This window comes from Alnus glutinosa, chromosome 10 (genome assembly GCF_958979055.1).
Source record: "Alnus glutinosa chromosome 10, dhAlnGlut1.1, whole genome shotgun sequence".
Classification (NCBI taxonomy): Eukaryota; Viridiplantae; Streptophyta; class Magnoliopsida; order Fagales; family Betulaceae; genus Alnus; species Alnus glutinosa.
This window is the reverse complement of record NC_084895.1, coordinates 4373064-4393205: the sequence shown is the minus strand read 5'-3', so window position 1 is coordinate 4393205 and position 20142 is coordinate 4373064. Positions and strand designations below refer to the sequence as shown.

General features: G+C 33.1%; 1 pseudogene; it reads right to left on the bottom strand.

Annotated features, from left to right (window-relative positions):
- Positions 1-2807: 2807 nt before the first annotated feature.
- Positions 2808-9621, bottom strand: LOC133880485 (probable inactive leucine-rich repeat receptor-like protein kinase At3g03770; annotated as a pseudogene).
- Positions 9622-20142: the final 10521 nt, after the last annotated feature.

Here is a 20142-nt window from a genome sequence, read left to right as displayed (position 1 = left end):
TCTTTTGAGTTTGTAAGACAAACCACTGAATGCTGGTAGTCAATCGAGTCCAACTATTTGGTGGCAATCTAGGTGTTTTTTACATTCCTTTCCAATCCAAATAAACGAAAGGGTGTTCTTTTTCCCGTATATAATCAGGCATCAGGCTATCCATTCCGGAAACAATATTAATACCACCCTGTTGTAACAGAGAGTATGGAAAAACGAGAGGAATTAAGGAAAATGTAAGAAGAACGGAAAAAAAAAAAAGGAAAGTTGGAAAAGACTTCCCTGCCAATACTTGATGAAATCTCCATAGTTTCCTATTTATAGCTCACGTGAGCTAAATAGGAAACTATGGAGATTCCTATGGAGATTTAAAGGAGTAGTTCAGGGTCCATGGCCTAAGGCCCCTAATTTAATAAGGCCCCTAATTTAAAAATATTAATAGAGATTTATTTCTCAAAAAAAAAAAAATTAAGGCATTAAAATTAGGGTTGGCAATTCGGGTTCACGGGTCGGGTCGTGTCAACCCGACTGACCCGATTACATTAACGGGTCTGACACGAACCTGACCCGATTATTAATCGGGTTGTGACACGCGACCCGAACACGACCCGATTAATAATCGGGTAACCTGAACACGACTAATAAGCGTGTCACCCGTTTTAACCGACCCGACCTGACACAGCATTAATTTCACTGTTTTCACATGTTTCAACCTTCAATTTTAGTTTTTAATCGGGTTATAATCGTATTGGCGGGTCAACCCGCGTAATCGGGTTATACTCGTGTTGGCGAGTAATCATGTTAGCAGGTCAACCCACATAATTGGGTTATAATCGTGTTATAATCGGATCAACCCGAACCCGATTATAACAAACCCAAACTCGGTTTTTTCGTGCCGGGTTCGCGGGTCGTGTCAAAAATTACCAACCCTACATTAAATATGATCAATACACTTAAATAAGGCCCCAAATCTTGGTAAAATAAAATTAAAAAAGGCAATAATATAATGCAGTGCCCAATTTAATAAGGCCTCAATTAATGAATATTTATTTTAAGAAAAAAAAATGCTTACAAAAAGACGAATCATCAAAGCATTGTTTCCGGTAATGCCCCCAGTCAATGCCTTAAAATATGCTGCCTAGGGGCCTTCTCCTTTCAAAAACCTGCAGGTTAAAAAAAAAAAAAAAAAATCAGGCCTTAATTAATTACCAACGACTTGTGAGATATGAAAAGTCTAAATTGAAGGCCTTTAATTTTTTGTACGTCTAATTACCAACGACTTGTAACTTATGAGATATGGAAAGTCTCTGCATGAAAGGCCTTCAATTTCTTTGAACATTGACGTTCAAAATAGAATTGAAGGCCTTAATTACTCACATTAAAAATTGAAGGCTTTATGTTCAATGTTCAAAAAAGTGAAGGTCTTAAGTCCAATGTTCTATAATCAAAATAAAATGAAAAAATAAAAAATAAATGCTAAGAAAATGAAAAGTCTCTAAGTTTCCATTTTAAATCCTATTCTTTATAATTTTTTTTTTTTATTTTTTTATTTTTTTTATTTTTTTATTTTTTTATCTCAATTTCCCTATTCAAGTCTTATTTGAATTTCTCTCTTCTCAATTTTCATTATTTCCCAATAGCTTATCATTCAAGTTCTTAAAATCATTCCATATCTGATTAGTGATTAAAAAATTAATTAATTACCAAAACTCAATTAATCAATTGCATTAATTTTTTTTTATCGGTTTTAGGAAATATTCTAACACTAATTTTTCTTTCCTTTGACAAATCAAGTTTTACTATTATATTTTTTAAATTAATTAATATTTAATTTTTTTTTTTTTTTAAAAATGCCTCATTTAAATTTTTTGCCTAAGGCCCCAAAATATATTGAGCCGGCCCTGGAGTAGTTAGTAAAGTTTCATTACATACAAATAAACTTTTTTTGAACTCCAAACACATGCATTAATCAAGTTTCATTACATAGATCGTGAACATATGCCTAATACTAACTTCTTAGAGAAGTTTTCGCAGGAGAGAGAAGGGTGCCTGTGATGACTTTTTAGAATTTTTCATAAGCTTCTTGTTTTGATCATTGATAGATGTCACTTTCTACATAATTAATAATACAAGTCTAGCTGAAATTAAGCTTGGATTTGATGTTTAAACTTTCTCGTGTTTCTTGTAATAATTATTTTCGTTGTCTACATATGGATAAAGTCGTGTGGATGGAATGTTTTAAGTATATTTATTTATTTTTTAATAATATTTTTTTATTAAGATGGACATGTGTCGCATTCTTATATTGGTTTGACGTGGCGCTGACGTGGCATTTAACAGAATTTGTCAAAAATTTTAACGAAATTTGATGTCAGGGATCGATTTGTAATTATTGCTTACCATAAGGACCTATCATGAACTTTTTAAACCATATGAAGTGAAAAATAATTATGGCATACTACAGGGACCAATGATGCAATTATCCCAAAATAAAATAGTGACATAATATATACTTTTCATGAACATAGCAAGTGAAAAGCCATATTGTAAAATAAAACAGGCCTTTTGCTAATACATTTTGAGTAAATTACAATACATATGTTGTAATTACAACGAACATGTCTTTGATAATTGTAACCCTAAAAAGCCCCCATGTTCTCCCTTATAGTGAATTAAATTTATTATTTTTTATCAATTTAAACTTTTAAGATAAATGATATCCCACACAAAAAGCTTTTAAATGAGCGACTTGGACCGATGCCACACCTTTTTTTTTATTTATTATTATTATGTTTTGGTTTTTCCTTTTGAATGAATGATTCTTTAAATCAAATATTCTTCCCTTCAAAATGATACCTGCTAATTTTGCATTTGACCAAAATGAACCAGGGAACAAATAGGGGGAAACATACACCTGGGCATGTGTACATGCCCATAGACAATAAGCATTTTGAAAGTGCCTTGTAGATGCTTATATGCTTTGTGTTGCACTGGACTTGTATATCACTACATACACTGCACACTAAACATGCAAGCATAGGAGGTTGAAAGTTTCATTTCTAAGGAGGATGTCTGTCACAGCTCAGTCTTCATTGTTCTGGGTGTCTCCGTAAACGAATCCTGAAGTACTTGTGCGGCAAATTGCAGATTCCAAAGAACATCTCCAGCAGAAGGCCTATCAGTTGGTTTGCTGGAAAGACACCTGACACATATCTCCATCACTGTCTTCAATGATTCAACTGAGCACTCCTTTTGAACTGCCGGATCGACGATATTCCTTCGACCGATATCATCAGTCATAATGCTTACTTGTACCTGCATAAGAAGCAAAAGCAAGTAGCTTGATTTAGCAGAAATCACATTTTCAACCCCATATGTTCAACTTGTCTATTCTGGAACTGAAATGACTTGGTTCCTTAAGCAACTTGGAAATTAGATTCGAAGTGATAAAAGAGAAAATACTCACAAGATCTTTTAAGACGCCAACTTCATTATGGAACATGATTGACCTTCCCAAAATGATCTCTAGTAAGATTACTCCAATGTCATAGACATCATTCTTATCCTCATGATTTACCCTGTAAACATAGAAATGACAGCTATCTAAGAAATTTTTGTAACAGTAAAAAGACAATCTCTTGAGAACAGTAAACAACAATGTGTTTATTTGATCATTGATAAAAATACAGTAATTCATTTTGACCTTAAAGCGGTTTGTTATACATAGCTTATCTTCAGTGTTTACAAGCCTAATAAAATGTTTTTAATGAAATGAGGTATGTAAGGGCAGACTCTAGAATGTCAATTGAATTTTTAACCTGTAAAGAGATGATGTGTAGTTTAAATGATTCAGAATATGCAGGAGCAAGATAATAACAGAATACAAGGGTTTCAAGATGTTGGGGTTTTGTGGAAAAATGTGTGTCAATATTTGGTTATCTTGGATAATCTTTCGATGAAAAATGCGAATCTAAGGCCGATTTTGCTTATAGAACTATAGTTGAATAGAGGAAGAAGCATTTCCAAAGTCCTGACTCCTGTGCAGCCATGCACCATATAAATTGAGAATAAAAATTACACAAGACAGATATGAGGCTTGCCATATCCAATGGTACATAGGATTGGATAATAGGCACAACTTTTTCAAAGCTTAGCATGGTTGAGCCAAGGTTGATAAGTGAGTAGCAATACAGGAAATGATAAAAAGAAAAGAAAAAAAGAAACTGAATGTATTTTTGCGAAGATAGAGCTGACATCAATGAGGAGGACCTCTAAATAAGATGGTCTGCTTATTTGCAATGATGGGAACTTTTTGCAGCAAGGATAACTAATTTGGCTCAGCACAAAGACACCAAGAGAATAGGAATGCCATGAGAAACTAAATTCAGGTTGTTAAAAAAAGACCGATGAATGTTAACAGGGAAAGCTGGAAGGTGAAGAAGGATCTATGTAGCCTCAACCAAACAGTTGGAGATAAAGGCAATGCTGTGTTCTATTTCTACATGAAGCCAAAGAGGGCACTACATTATCAACACTTTTACACAACAGACCTTATTTCATATTCAGATCAAAGCTAAGATTTGGTATTTGGAAAATATAAGGACAGGAATTTCTTATTACCCTTCTGACTTACTTCCTTTTGGTCCAGGATATGAACCTCCACCTACCTGAAAGACTCAGAACAAAAATTAACTTGGAGATTAGAATCAAGGAAAGACTATTAAGCTAAATGGAGTAAAAACAAGTTTCTTTTGTCATACCGTTCCCCTATTTTCGGCTAACAGAGGCAGATTATAAGTTTTGATTTTAGCATGAAGATTATGATCAAATGAAATGTCTGTTATCTTCAGGTTATTTGAATACAGCCCAGGAACAATCCCTGTGTGCAGAAATTGAATACCCTTCACAACTCCAATTGCGGCTCCTATTCTCTGGATCCATGTAAATTTTTGTAATGGAAGTCCTGGCAAACCAAGTTTTCGATGTAAGTATCCAACTGATGGAAAGTTTAAGAGTGAAATACTGAATTTGGAATTCGATATCAAGGGATCCAAACTGTTAGGATTAAGTCCACTCAAGAAGAACGGATGAATATGTATTGAAACTAAATCAAGTATTTCCTAGATATAAATAGCTTGTAGAAAGATGCAACAAAAACTGACTCTACCAGAGATGTAGTCTCTTAGGGTCCCATTTGAGACAAACTCGAAGATAAGAAATATTCTGCAGACGCTTGAGTCATCCTGGTAGCACTCAAAGCAGTGTCCAAGAGCACTAACCAAATGGCAATGCCTAAGTCTTGAAATCAGCTCAATGTGGTGCATATAAGTCTGGAGGCTGTGCCTCTTTCTCATTTTTAAGCTTCTTATGGCGATGAGACTTCCATCAGACAGCTTCCCTTTATATATCTGACAATGCAATGGAAACAGTACAGGTTAATCAGAAATCATTTCAAATAGCTACCTATTATACCTAAGAAAAACTCTAAAGTCTTCCCTCTATTTATCTGACAATATAATGGAAGCAGTACATGTTAATCCGAAAAAATTTTCATGTAGCTACATATTTTAAGCTTAAGAAAAAATTTAATGTCTCCTATATATTGTACAAATTTTCAAAATCAATAATAGATTTACTTATTAGTTTTTTTTTTTTTTTTTGGAGATTTATTAGATGAAGTGCAATTTAATGGTTTAAGATTAGTTTAACTATTCAGAACATCACTATGGTTGGTAAAAAGGTGCCATTAAATAAATAAATAGCCCAATTTAGTAGCAAAATTTAATCATTCAAAAACAATACAATCTATCATTCTCTCTTTCAAAAGACTTTTATTACTCTTGAAAACTTTTTCTTCAAAATCTCATATTAGAATGTGTTTACTGTAGAAACAGAGTTCTAATCTCTTGACAGTATAGTATCTCTGAAGGTATTCAGGTTTAACTTCGTTTGTGCATAACATAGCTTTACAACATATCAAATCTGGGCTTTATTGCATCCTAGAGGCGAATTTGCTGTAACCTAGTGCACACCAATTACATTGATTTGGCAGGGGCAAATATTGTCATAAGGATAGCGACTTTGTAACGTGCCTTGAAGCAATCTGTTATTCTTTTCTTTTACAGCATCAACAATTTTCTCAAACACTACAACAGACCAGTATATCTTTACAATAGTGCAGAAGGTGTGAACTAAAGCAAAGATATTCACATTCGTGCATATGAGGGAATCTTCTTGCGGATCTTGATGTTCAAGGTAGGTTTTTTCTGGCAAACATGATCTAAGCACCCTCTTTTCTTCTTTTGCTTTTCTAACTGTTTACCATTCAAAATCTTAGTTTGTCACAACAAGAGAAAATAGGAATGGCAAATGAGAGAATCTTGATGAAAAGAGGGTGCTGTATCTTAATCCAGGTCAAACAGACTACAAAACATGTGCTATAGCCATGTCCATCATCATGGACATCAAGCATGTGCTTGACAAGCCTATACTCGTAGCATATCCAACAATTGGTTCAGACGAAAGGAAGAAAGGATCATATGTCTACTGGCAGTTGGATAAAAAGTTCTTTATTGCTTCCTCTATGACGTAATTGCTATAAAAGGCATTAAGACTTGATAAAGACTGACAATCTAGCCTGCACTCGTTTGTGAGGCCTCGGTAATCCAACGCCTAGACACATAAATGCACCCAGCAATCCAGCATGCATAACCAAGCCTCTGAAGTATATTAGCTGTCCAAGTTTTTCTACAATTAGCCTGATTATGCAAGTAATGGATCTTGTTCATGGAAATGTATACCGAGTTGACTTCACTAGGAAAATTTGTTATCCAAATTAAGAGATCAATGCAACTTAACTATGCCTTAATCCTAACAAATACAGGTTGGCTATAGTTAATCCTTTCCCACAATTCAGATACAAGTAAGGTCATATTCTCTGTAACAGTCAGGAAGATAAGTTTGACAACAATGAAGTGCTTCTTGAATGATTCAAAGTTTTTCGTGAATTTGTAAGAGCAGCAGCACAACAACGAAATCGAAATGCATCAGTGTCTTACAATCAGGAAGATAAGTATGACAAAAATGAAGTACTTCTTGAATGATTAAAACTTCGTTTCTGGTTTAATTATCCAAAATCTGTACCTGACCAAGTGAACCTTCACCTATGAGAGATGATGCATCAAAGTTTTGTGTTGCCTCCTTAAGCTCCTCCAAAGAATAGGTTCGATATGCAGGAAGGCTAGCTCCCAGCTTCATTGTTTCAGATATATACCCTGCAGCAAAAGATTTCAAATAGGCATGTAGTCACATGCATAAAGGAAGAAAATTTAAGACTTGAGAGTTCATTCTTCTTCTTTCCCAGTGAGTCAGTGACTATACAATACAGCAGAATTTTAAAGCAGAACCTGATATACTATTCAGAAAATGCAAACCAGTTAAATGCTAGCAATATTAAAATTTTTGAAAACAATATCTCAATGTTCTCCTTTTATAAATTTATTAGCTTTCAAACACAAATTTGGATTGCATTAATGCCTATTGATGGAGTAACTAAATTGGCTGAACCACAATATGGAAGGCCATCTTTTGGTAACCAAACTAAATCCACCTAGAGAAGCTACCTCAGTAGATTGTTAGATTATTAATTAAATGATTAAATTTATCATTTCCTCCAATTTCAATTAAATATTTAGCGTGTTGGACCTTACTTATTAAGGATGAATTTGAGCCAACATGCAAGAGAGAGTGTTAAATTATTAATTAAATAATTAAATTTATCATTTCCTATCGATAGAAACAATAGGGAGCAGAGAAGAAGGGGACTCTAGAGATTCTGAATACGTAGCATGATGAAGGTGGGAAGGGGCATGAACTGTAAGCAGAATAGAGAGCATACAAGAATAAAATAAAATAGATAAAGTAAAAAATCTCCTTCCCCAGACTGAAGAAGAAAAATGAGAAAGAGATCTTACTAGCATCTGAAAGTAGTTTTGCTGTATTTACTGCAGACACACGCTCAACTATTGACCTTGTTGGAGAAGTTTTTACAGAAGCCTTCCTGCTTTCCCTCCTGCTAACCAAGAAAACCACCCCAACAATGGCGATACCTCCTACAATCAATCCTGCTGTACTTGAAGCAAGAACTGTTTTAGCAATAGGTGTAGTATGCTTTTGCTCGTGAGGTAGAATTTTCACTGCCAGAGCTTCTTTCTGGCAAAAGTTAGAAGGATTCTGTTCTTGAGCTTCATTTGACAAACAATTTCTATGATACACTACAACCCTGCTTCTGGAATCCAAGCGCAGGCAAGTTGGCAACTCTCCTTTCAAAAGATTAGAAGACAAGTTGACAAATACAAGCTCAGCATTGCAAGACATGTTTTGGAACAGCATCCCCGTGAACTTGTTTTTCGATATGTCGAGGTAATTAATTGAAGGCAGTGAAAGTAAGGATGGCAAAAATGGTCCAACAAATTCATTCAAAGAAATGTCCAGCTTTTGAAGCTGATAGCTGTAGCCTAATTCAGCAGGTATGCCAAAGCCAAACTTGTTCTTTCTGAGCACAAGAGAAACCAACTTGGTAGGCAAAGTAGGGAAATGAGGCCCAAAATAATTATCTTCCAAATCAAGAACTTGAAGGTTTGTCAAGTTGCTAAGATTAGGCACTTCTCCTGAAAAATTATTCTTTGAAAGAGCAAGAACTCTTATATTCTGCAGAGCTGTCACAGAATCAGGCAGAAACCCACTTAGTGAATTGTTCTTCACACTCAGAACTGCCAAAACTGGGAGTGAACTTAGCCAACCAGGAACCTGGCCTGTGAACTTGTTATTGTCTAATATGACTGTCTGGAGGCTCCTTAAAGCTGAAAGCTGTACTGGGATATCGCCATTGAAGTAATTTCTGCTTACATTTAGTATTTCCAGTGAAGAAATACTTCCAATACTTCTAGGCAGTGGCCCCCATAGACCCAGAGAAACCAAAGAGAGCACTTTCAAGCTTGATAGACTACCAAGAGCAGCAAAAAAAGTGTCGGTGGAGAAATTTTGAGGCAGTGGAAAATCTCCATTGTTTCCAAACATGTACAACTGCGTTATGCTGTCTTCATAGCAAGCTAGAGTGAAGGATGGGGTTGGTTCAATGCTGCAGAAGTCTGTGGAGTTTTTCAAGACACTTAAAGCTGGTGGGTAGTTAAGAAGCTGCTGGATTTGTAAAAGGGAAAAAATTTGAGAGGGTGGCAGCTGGTCTGAATGATGGGTAGCAAGAAAAAGTATGAGCAGAAGAAGATGAAATGAATGAAGAACTGGTTTTGCCATTAAAACCATGAGCTTGGTTGGCAGTTGGAAAAGTAATTAAGGTTACAGAGTTGCTCTCTCTTTCCAGAGAAAATTAAGCTGGGTTTTCAGTAATTACCAGAAGAGAAGCATTTCCAACTCTTGAAGACAACTTGGAGCCAGGTCTTTGTATGATGACCACCAGACTTTGGAAGCAAGGAGATGACATTTTCAATTACACTGATGACTGAACTCAGCAAGCCAGATGCCAACCACTTTTTAGTAACAGTAATTTGTCCTCTTTTACCACCCTATTTATGAGCTCATATCTTCTCCTAGCTCATTAGTGGGGAATTTATGGCTTCGTTATTTGCAAGAAGAGTTTAGAGTTCCACCTTAAATATAAGGATACTCTATCCTTTTAGTATTTAGAATTGGTGTATTTATATATATTAGCACGTTTTTTTTTAAAAAAAAATTAATATGAAATTATGTACATGGTTAATTACACCGAGTTTAAATCTTAACTATAAAAGGAATAATATCTAATTCATTTGAAATGGAGAGGATTTTACCCTTTCATCTCATGTCACTCAAGATGCATTTTTACCTACCAAATATGTCATTTTAGGATCAAAATTTTATTTTACAGATTTAATAGTATAAATGATATCAAATATTGTCACATGACATCATGTACACCATTATATACATTTTGTATGTGGCATTATATACATGATGACGTATCATTAGGTATACCGTTAAATATAACAAAATAAAATTTTGATTATATATAGAACGGTTCTAAATCTAGTTTATAAAAAGAAATTATAATAATAATTAAATAATTTATTTATTTTTTATGTTAGTTTAAAATTTTAAAATAAATGGTAATTTAATATGTTACAAATGTTAAACAAAATGTGGAATTTATGGCTTCGTTATTTTTAAGAAGAGTTTAACTTCCATCTCCTGCCTACCACGGCTCTAGATTGGTCCATGAATCCGGTTTATGAACAAAAATTTATTAAATGATTAAATTTATTTTTCTTGCCAGTTTAAATTTTTAACAACTCGTTATTTAATATCTTACCAATGTTAAGCAAAATAGAGAAGAATTATCTCATTCTTCATATGATTTAAAAATTTTAAATGACGTAGCGTTATATATATATATATATATATATATATATATATATATATATATATATATATATATATATATATATATTATTAATTGCAACAAAATAAAATTTGGACTATAAAATAAAAAGGATCCAATCTTTTGATTTGTTGATGGAGATTATTAAAAGAGTAATGCTAAAAAACATATTTTTATCTCACAATTATCTTATAATTTTAATGTGGTAGTTCCAATCAATCTTTGAATCAGCCTTCATTAATATATATATTTTGGTAGGTTGAGATTGGCAAGTTAGCAGTGTCGAATAGTTGAGTAATAAAAATGTAGTTTTTAGTATTACTCTTATTTGTATTAATTAAATGATTAAGTTTAATTTTTTTTTTTTGGACAAGTGATAATTTATTAACTTTAATCCGTAAGATAGGATTTTACTCACCACACAAATTGCTTGAACATACAAACCTATAAATTATCAAAAAAAAAAAGAAAAAAAGAAGAAGAAATGCTATAAACAAGGAAATAAGTTTTATTAATTCATACAAAGTAATATAGCACCATGTTTTATACATCATAGATTCATAATTCTTAATAGAATCCCCACAAGATTTAGTATGCAAGAAATTTCTATTCTTAAACAAAAGATTAGGCTATTATATTGTCTATTTAATAAAAAATTAATAGAACGAATAAAACATTTTTTTTTTAAAAAATAATCTTCAAAAGTAGAAATACTGCTTTGAAGTACTTTTGAGCTTCTCCATTACCCATGGCAAAGAAGTACACAGATTCTGCAAGAATGAGTTCCAACTCAAGTATAAAGTTTAATTAATTATCATAAAAAAAAAACTATAAAAATAAATAAAGCTTAATTAAAAAAGAAGTGCAAAAGAAAACAAAGAGTGAATATAAATAAGTGTGGGTGTGTCAGATGTATCATTGTCTTTTACGTCAGAAATGGGCATGCACATTGTAACAAATGAAGCAAAAAGTATCTAACATTTTTGTACCCATCTATTTTGTACTATCTATAATCAAGTTTTGAACTTAGGAATTATTTGGCATCATTGATAATTCCCACTTAGACTAATTGGAAAACTAAAAAAAATTTCCCAGTATAGTCAAGCTTTACACTTTTCATTTTGGTTTACAATTGATAGAATAATTCTTAAAACCCTAGAATTCCATACCCGAATTAGTGTCCGTTCAGTTTAACAGTTCTAAAACCTATTATTTGAAAAAATAGCGATTTCAAAACGTAGTATATTAAATTGTAATTTTTAAAAACGTAATTAAGTATTTAATAAAGTTGCAGTCCGACTTTTAAAATCGCGGTTACGTTTTTTAAACCACACCTATTGTTTGATGTTTGAAAACGTAAATATTTTTTGACTACAATGTTGTTTTTTTTTTTTTTTCAAACGACACTTTTCGTAATTTTTACGTAAAAATACGTGTTTAGTATGCAAAATCACAAGGCCAAACGCTTTAATTTTTTAGATCGTTTGAACACTGAATATTTGATTAGTGGATAAAAGAGCTTGTGGTGAATAATGAACAAGCTTTTGGTCAAGCAAAGAACGGTAGGTAGATAAATATAATGGACAACAAAGGAACTATTTCAGTTTTTGTAGTGTCATACAATAGTAAATATCAAAGACAACCCAACAAAAAAGGACAGATTTCGATGAATTTAGCTGAGGTGTCGGAAAAAAAAAATCTACATTATATATGTTGTAGTATTTTCAACCGTTTAAATTTTAAGTTTTTTTTATGTGAAAAAGAAAATATCAAATTAAACACGAATTCGTTGGAATAAGTGGCTCGTGTTCTTTCAAGCGTAGAGAGTAATACGAGAGTATCAGTATAATGTTCAATTGACAAAGCATCGTGACGCCAATGGCTTGCTGGGTGCAATTAAGTTTATGTTGCCCTGGGGACGATTAGGTTATAAAGGGTGTGGGGACGGTAAAGTACAAAGTATTTTAAGGTTTTTTATATATGTCCGTACAGTAGGGTTTTGTTATAAATATGTTGTGCTGTAACCTTAAATCATTATTGAATATAGCCGCACTCCTATGGACATCGGCACATTGCCAAACCATCTAAATCTGTGTCTTCATTTTTTTTTTGCTCTCTCTTCTTCATTTCATATTATTCATCATTTTTGTGTACGGTTAACAACAGAACCATTGAAAAAATTAAAAGACATGTTGTAGTTTTTTAATGCATGTATTTAAATTATTATTATTATTATTGGTATTTCAATTATTTGAAGAATCAGTTCACGGGTAGAAATCAGCTGAAGAAAAGCAAGTTCTCAACAAGTGTTGGAATGAATACGCTTTTTTCATATCAATGAAACAGACAGGCATAGAGGTACGAGATGGTCGTGTCTTTACAATAAAAACAAGCTTTGTGTCTTTTGAGTCACGGGTTTCTCTAGAATTGCAAGTACAGCCTGGGGCTGCTGAAATTGAAATTGAAATTGATATTTAATCAATGAGTGTGATACCACTGAAATATAGCATTGTCATTTTCTAACAAAATCAATGGCATATCAACCATCTTGTGACTATCCATGGTGGGGAAACAGGTATATGCATATCAACCATCTTGTGACTATCCATGGTGGGGAATCAGGTTATAGGTATAGGTGGAGGTGGAGTCAGGTCGGAGCAAAAATGGCTTCGGTCGGAAAAAAAAGTTGGAAGCTTTCCGACCCTTCTAACCCCGATTGAGGTGGAACCGTGGAATGCATAAACCCTATTTTTAATTCTCACATCTCTAATGCACACCCCTACTCATACGCCTATTGTGTCCCTAGTGTGTTGCTAATTGTCAAGTACAATAGAATTGTGTAAGAGCATTCACATCAACTTCTTTTTAATTTTTCTTAAAAATATTTTGTATTAAAATAATGAATATGAAAGCTCTTTTTATTGGTTACACATTAAGCAGAACTGTAACATTCACAATGCTTAAAAAACCGATAGAGCATTTGCCGTTGGTGGTTTTTTTGTATTATTATTATTATTATTATTTTTCCCTATATGTATAGAAGGGAATGAGCTATAGGGAAGCTATTTGAAATGCAATAAGGGTGGTAATTTTTATTTGGGTCATGTTGAAGCATGAGTATAATTTTATAGATGTTAATCGTAATCCGACCCATTTAAAGATTTAATTAAACAGGTCAAACCTTTTAATTTAAACTTGTCAATTTTATGTAGTATTCAGATCAAATTCATAAATCGCGTAAAAAATTAAGAACCTTACCGAGGGAAGGCTTGGGGGTTGCAAATTGTTGCATATGGGGTTGAAAGCAATTGCGTGTGGCAGGGCCAACATGTGCAAGCGTGATGCCGTGGTAGGCATGGAAAGCCCAGCGTGCGGGAGGTGCATGGCTATTTGTGACCAGTGGCTATTCTAGACCGATCTGACACGTGACGAGTTTAAAGGAAGAAAGCTACCTCGATCTCAGTAGTCTATTTAAACATATATATATATATATATATATATATATATATATATATATATATATGTGTGTGTGTGTGAAATGCTGGGGCTCATTTTATCCTATTTAATTTTTTTGCTTAAAAATAGCATTTCGTATGTCACATTTTGAGATAATTTTTTTATTTATTAAATTCATGTTATTCATAAAAACACCAGAAAGACGTTAGAATGAACTCTAGCATTTCTCATTATATATACCTCTGTAAGGCCAAAAAAAAAAAATGAAAAAAGAAAAGAAAAGAAAAGAAAAATGTTGTCTTTAGACTAAGTGAAAATATATATATATATATATATATATATATATATATATATATATATATATATATATATATATATATATATGGGTTAAATACCTTTGACCTAATGTGGTTTAACAATTTTATCTTTTGCTTTATATGATTCATTTTGTATCATAGATCATAGATGATATTTCTCTTATGGCTAAAAACGAAAAATGGTACTTCTATCCAAAGATTAACAGAAGTCTACGTTCTTGATTTTCCTTAAGAGCCATACCCCATAGAACTCCGTAAAAGTTTTTAGGGTTTCATTTGTCAACCTAATAATTAAACAAAATATAGAGTTTGAGTCTTACCTTGATTGCCAACCCAAATTGGAGTTTCTCCGCACCACACTCTAACCTGTTGCATAGAAATTGTTTAGAACTCCTCTAAACACCAAATGCCTAGAGAAATTTGAGGGATTAAATTCAAACTCTGAGAATCAATACCGAATGTAAAAAAAGTTAGGGTTCGTGGATTCATAATACTTAAATGTCTTTTTAATATTTCTATGCAATTGGGAGAATGTCTTTTGAACAGTTACTTTGAACTAATATAATGCCATTATTAAATTATACATTTTTACTTATTTACTTTTTATATCACATCTTTACCTATGCAGTACCTTCAGCGGTTGCATATATATATATATCAACCAAGTTTCATTAGGTCCAATAAACGTGTGAAAGAGTTTATGTAATATTGTTTTGTCTTTTTGAATTGAGGTGGTTGCTTCAAGATATATAATTAAGTTAATCTTTCTTATTAAAGATATTAATTATGTAAGTTTCTCTCTCTCTCTCTCTCTCTCTCTCTCTCTCTCTCTCTCTATATATATATATATATATATATATATAGTTGAGCATAAGTTGTATTCATCAATCAATATTATGAAGGCCTATGTTGTCGCTGGCTGACATGTCACTAATTAATATTAATTAAGGCTTTTTATCCGGATCATTAGTATAGCTCTTTGGTATGATTAAATTAAATTCTAAAATTCTCATATACCTCACGTAATACGATGAATTACGCTTTCAATCTAATTTATTTAACCCCATTCATAAATCTTGAATGTTAATAATAATTTATATGCAAATTTTATGGTGCAATGTCTTATGCCCCTTTTTATATCTCTCTTTTGAACCCAACATGTTCTTTTGCATATGCTTAAGAAAAGGCATATGAAATGAAAACAGACAACTTTTTCCAATAACAAAAACTCAAATGCAAAATACATTCTCGACTAGACGCAGCTCTTCCCAATAACAAAAACTCTTAGAAATTACCCGATGAGTATAATGAAGTCTCAAGGGTCAAGACTCAAGAGACATGAACTAAACCAAAATTCATGTTACTCAAAAGGCATCAAACACTTAAATAATTAAATTAAAAAGAAAGGAAAACTATTGACTTCTTCTAAAACCAAATTAAACTTCAAACTATGATATCTATAAATTCAAAATGTCTTCATAGATTATGGATTCATCCTGGATATCCCAAAAAAAAAATGAGAGGAACTATTGATGGAAATGCTATGAAAGGACTTATAGTGATGATAATGTTGTTAGTGACCCTTTTTGTAGTTCTGGTGCATGCAGAGGATCGTCGTCCCTTTTCCCTTTTTCACTCCCCCTTTGCTACCCTCTCTCACCCCTTTCCACTTCCCACTCGATTTCTGTCTTTCTCTCCACATGATGATGCAAAATCACGAAAGAAGAAAACTCATCGAGGAAGTAATGGTTCTAAATCAAAAAAGAAGAGAACTCCTCAAGAAAGTAGTGGTTCAACAGGGCATACCGAAGAAGAAAAGGAAAAATTAAAAAAGTGTTATCAAGACTGCTATAAGAAAAACAGCCTCAGAAGGGGAATGAAACTTACATATGTGCTGCATATGGTTGGAAAATGCAAAGAAGATTGCCGACGCACACTAGGCTTCATGAGAACCAATAATGGATCTAGTATCACTCCTCCTTCCGAGTAATTCTAGAAGCTCTTCATGTGTCACTTTTGTGTCATTCTAAAAATTAGATGGCTTTTAAAATTATTATTTGATCAAAATTCAATAGTGATCAATCACAAGCTCAATGGTGATTTTAAAAACCACCTCATTTTTGAAGAGACACAAGAGTAACACAATAAAAACTTTTAACATTACTCTGATCCAGCCTCGTAAAGTTGGAATCGGTTTGTTAGTAATTAGTATCTCTGCCTACCTCTCTCGTGTACTGTGAGTAGTAATTGGTCATTATATTATTTTGTCTTAATTTCTTTCCGTGCAAGAGTTGTATTTTCCTTTCGATGTTAGAGTCTTTGTAGTAGTCTATTTACTTCCATATGGGAGTTATTTCAATGTAAGAGTCTAAGTCCTATTTGGGTAGAGATCACATAGACCTAAAACGTGTAGAACAAGAAGTCCCAATGCTTTAGGTAAGTCGGTCATGTAAACTCTATTTAAGGACATAAGAAATAAAGTATAGGCAGAGAGTATTTAACCTAAATCAACCTTGTGTTGTGAGGTGAATTCTTCTTAACCTCAAACCCTATATTCCATCTTTTCTATCTCACCATACGTAAGCTACGCAAGACAGATCCTGCAGGTTTAACAATTACATGTAATTGGCCTAAATTACAAATCACTCCCTGCGATATAAAAATAATTCAGAAGTCATCATGGTAGTCCAAAATAAGAATTTAGTCCTTGTAGTTAAAACACTTGACAAATTTCGTTAGTATCCATGTCAGCACCAATAAAATGATGGCATGTGTTACTCTTAGTAAAAAAAAAATGAAAAATAATAAATTAGTTTTTGTTGTTTTCCTGATTTATAATTAACTTTATATGGCATCAAAATGAACTTAGAGGTCCTTGTCGTGTGCCAAAAATAAAAGTCACTCCCTCTAGGTCAAAACATTTGACGGATTCCTTTACTGTGTCACGTCAGCGCCAATAAAATGACGACATGTGTCACTGTTAATAATATATATATATATAAAACTAAAAAGTTAAAGAAATTAAAACTTAAAATTTTCTAATTAAAAAAAACAAACCAAGGGGTGGCTCGACAGTCACCCCCTGGCTGGGGGCAGCTTACGTACCACCCGAGAAGTGGCTAGGGGTGAGCCGCTGCCACCCCCACCCCATTGGGGTGTCCACACGCCACCCCTGGCCACCTCTAGGGTGGCTTGTTGGCCACCTCCAACCAATTGGTAGTTATCGAGCCACCCTTTGGTTTTTTCTTCTTTTTCTTCTTTTTTGTTAATGAAAAAAAAATAATAAAGTTTTAAATTTTTTAGATTTCTATTTTGTTTGTTTAAAATATATATATATATATTTTTTTCTATTTTAGTTTTTAAGAGAATAAATGTAGTATCGGAAAAAAATTACCTTTTTAGCACACCTTGGTAGTTTGATTGGTCACTTTAGCATATTTGAAAATTTAGGAGGTTATTTTAAAATCGGTTGTTAGTTGATGGAGCTTTTTAATATTTTTCCTAAAAAAATATAATGCTTTGATGAGTGCCAAATATTGTGTATTTGGACCCCTTGATTTACATAAGTTAGACCTTTAGCCTTGTTATTTTCTGATGTTTTGGTTAGTTTTTGTATTTTTATGTTTTGTAGGTTAATAAGTGAGGTATGACAAAATTCATGTGGAATTGCTTGGAAAATTCGGAAGTTCTGAAGAACTCGATCGATCGAACTTAAAAGTCGATCGATCGAATTTTGCCCGAAGTCGATTGATCGAGTAAAAGTCGATCGATCGAAATTTCCCAGAACTTACTTTTTGCAGAAGCGCGCCAGAACACCCAATCAGGAGCTTCTCCATGACAAAAATTAGTTCTCCCTCTGATTTTCGCAGCAGAACACGCTGGTTGCATGACCTTGGTTGTCTATAGCAAGAGAGGAACCCTAGAGGGGGTTAGATGAGTCATTTTACATGGGTTTCTAGCCCTAATTTCCTTCTATAAAAGCCATAGCCATACCTCATTGTTGAGAGAGTTCAGAGAACAGTAGCTATGTTTAATTTCGTGCGTTTTGTAGTGTATTCCAGTAGCTTTTGTTCTTAGACACTTTCTTTTTGTAAAGCTTTCCTTTTATTTCCATGGTTGTTCTTCATTCTCTTGTGGTGTTCTTAGTCATGGAAGGCTAGTAACCTCAACTAAGGTTGAGGATGAAACCTTTCCATTGATGACACTCACACTCTTGTTATAATACTTGCACATTTGATGATATATCATATTTGTTATTCAAGTTCCATTCATTTAAATGCTTTATCTTTTGCAATGAATGTGGTTGTTGGTAGATATAGGACATTTAATGTGTTTCAACCGATGGATACATTATTTTATCGGTTTGAATGATGATATTCATTGTGATTTGTTCATTGAATGGATACATTGGATGATTTGATTTCAAATGGGTACTCTTTGTGATTTATCTTTGAGTTGGATTCATTTAATGGTTCTAGAATATGTGGTTAAGAAACTTGAATGACATCCTAAGCTTAATGTTCTTTGGGTGTTCAAGTAGAAACCAAGAAGTGTGAGTTGTTAGATTTGGTTTGGTAGATTCCTTAGCCTTAGTTCCTTTTAATTTGCACATTCCATTTCATCTCTTTTGTTTAGTCTTTTACTCTTGAATCAATCCTCAAACCTTTGGAACTAGGTTAAAATGAAGTTGATTAAACAAGACACCAACATTTGACAATTTCCCTGTGGATTGGACCTCGCACTTGCATACACGATATTGCAAACGATTTGTGCGCTTGCGAGTACTCATTAAAACACACATCATGCTTTCAAAATTGGTAAATTCTATGTAGAGTTTTTATCGAATAACTCAACTTATTCTTTTATATAATTTGTGGATTATATAATATTTTTTACAAATGTGCTTTTGTGTAGATATGAAATATAAAATAACACGTTAAATGAAAATATATTAATAATACAATGAAAAAACACCCGCGCTATAGGTTAGTATATATAATTGTCGGGGATTATGCACGTATTGAGTAAGTGTAGCGGAAACCGATCCCAGAAAAAATTTTGCTTCAAGATAAACTAAGCTAGATTAAAACAATTATACAAGTTTGTTGTATTTACAATCGAATTCGGCCTCTTCTAAGCATGTATGGCTATTTTCTCTGGCTGAGATTATCCTTACATATTGAATGATCAAAAACAAGTTCTTGATGTTCTTAATTAAACCTTCATAAATTCTCTTTGATGACTGATTATGACCGTGAATGTGGTCTCACAAACTATTCTCAAATCAATAAAATAGGTAGAAGCATAACCTTGAGAAAACCAAATATTCTCACTTGAATATTTTTTAACGATCCTTTTGCATGTTCTTGTGCCTTTCACAAAAATATTTGTGAAACTTGAATCTCGCAGTTTTCAATTTATGAATCAATGAATTATATCAATCAGTGAATTGGTGAATTTCGCTTCACTATGGTCTTCTATTTATAGACTTATATTTGGCTTAGGTGTCATGGATGAACCTAAATTGGACCCACAGTAGAACTAGGACTGGATTCATAGAAGAACTAAGACTCCTAATCCTATCCTATAAGTTTTTAACCCTAGCCTACTACTACATACTCTTAAGCATGGGCTTGGGTTTTATCCCTTAGGCCCAATGCTCCTTTAACTCTATTTAAGCCTATTGGAATACATTCCAAGAGTCTAAAGCTCTTTAATTGCTTAAGCCATTAGGAAATCAATTTTTAAGCCCAATCATCTTTGAGTAATAAGCACTTAGAAATCTTATTTCTTTGACCCATGTTTTATCAAATAAAAAAATCTAAATAAATAAATGCATAATCGATGCCCAAATCAAATAGTCAATTTATATCAACTCAAAGACGGACCTAAAGGGAAAAAAAAATACAATTAGCTTCAATAGGTTTGTGACGATATCACACGACACTA